A 1439-nucleotide genomic window follows, 5' to 3' on the forward strand; every position below is an offset into this window, starting at 1 on the left:
TGGTAAGAATGGAAAATGACACTATCAGGAAAACAAGTTGTTAGTTTCATATAAAATTAAATATACAATGCTCATACATCACCTAGGAAGCATATTCTTGAGCATTTATTCCAAAGTAAAAAAAAAATCTTATTTTCACACAAAATTTGCACACAAATGGTCAGAGTAGTTTTATTTACAAAGCCCCAAACTGTGAACTGTTATAACCTGTGCAATTGATTCCAATTTTGTAATTCTTTATGTTTCCAGTGTGACTTTATTAATAAGGACTATTTGGTATAAGCTGACAACTTAAACTCCATTTTGTAACAAGCTTTGTAACTTCCATTTTGTAAAACCTTGATTTGTTTTGTAAAACCCCCACCCATGCCTCCCCTGAAAAACGTGACTTTGTGCAAATAAGAAAGTGTTTTTCAGCGTTGCGAGAGAAGATAAGAAATGTTCCTCAACATTCTGCAAAATGAATTAAACTGTTCTTCCTACAGGAACAAACAGAATGCCTAAAAATGGGTGAAACTATCATCAGATGTCCTTGCAACTACGGGAACAAAAACAACACCTAAGCCAAATAAGGACATATTCCTGTAGGGTTTGCAAAATGTGACCTCGTCTATTGGAACCCTTGGTCATGACTACCTCAAAATAAGCTTTGTAAAATCCCCCCTCCTCCCCCTACTCTTGTGGTTTTTCCCTTTAAAAACTGCACCTCACCTAGGCTAAGTGTGCACATACTTGGAGATGACAGTACGTGTCGCCACTGAGCTCAGCTAAATAAAGCTCTTTTGAGTTGAAAAAAAAAAAAGGAAAAAAAGACACAAATATTATGGAAAAAATAAATAAATGAAGTGAAAAATAAGATAAGAAAAAAATGTCTTAGCAATAAAACTATGGAGGGCCAGGGAAATGGCTCAGTGGGCCAGGGAAATGGCTCAGTAGAATAAGCACTGGCCTGGCAAGCACAAGAACCTGAGTTCAATCCCCAGTTCCACCAAAAAATAAAAATAAATAAAAATAAAAGAGCATTAAGATGTGCTATTCACATGTACCAACTCTCTATTAAGGAATATGGTCATTATGTACTGCAAACATATGCTAATAAAAAAATTCAAAAAAATAAATAAATAAATAGAACTATGGAAATTTTTAACAGGGTTCAGAGAGCTACTTTATGGCACCAATTAACTCCATATATGTATCATGTAAATATAATTGCCTGTTTGAAGATTTCTGTTGATGAAAATATAATACTCAGTGGTAAGTCTCTGAATATCAAGTATATTAAAAGTTTAAATCTATTTTTTGTAGCTCAGTGGATTCAAGTTACTGATCCCTGGGCCTACCCTGCCAGCCCCATCCCTGGCACATGCTGTGAGGGTGATTGAGACTGGGTGTAGTGATGTGCCCCTGTAATCCCAGCTCTTGGGAGGCTGTAAACAGGC

At 35.9% G+C, this 1439-nt stretch overlaps 1 long non-coding RNA gene across 1 annotated transcript in view; it reads right to left on the reverse strand.

Annotated features, from left to right (window-relative positions):
* Positions 1-617: 617 nt before the first annotated feature.
* The window catches only part of LOC111816666, a 20884-nt gene continuing 20062 nt past the window's right edge, over positions 618-1439 (reverse strand). Inside the window, exon 3 of the long non-coding RNA XR_002821017.1 lies at positions 618-700. This is a non-coding gene — a long non-coding RNA (uncharacterized LOC111816666). The remainder of the gene's footprint in view (positions 701-1439) is intronic.

The sequence above is a fragment of the Octodon degus genome, unplaced genomic scaffold, assembly GCF_000260255.1.
Source record: "Octodon degus isolate 3935 unplaced genomic scaffold, OctDeg1.0 scaffold00037, whole genome shotgun sequence".
Lineage (NCBI taxonomy): Eukaryota > Metazoa > Chordata > Mammalia > Rodentia > Octodontidae > Octodon > Octodon degus.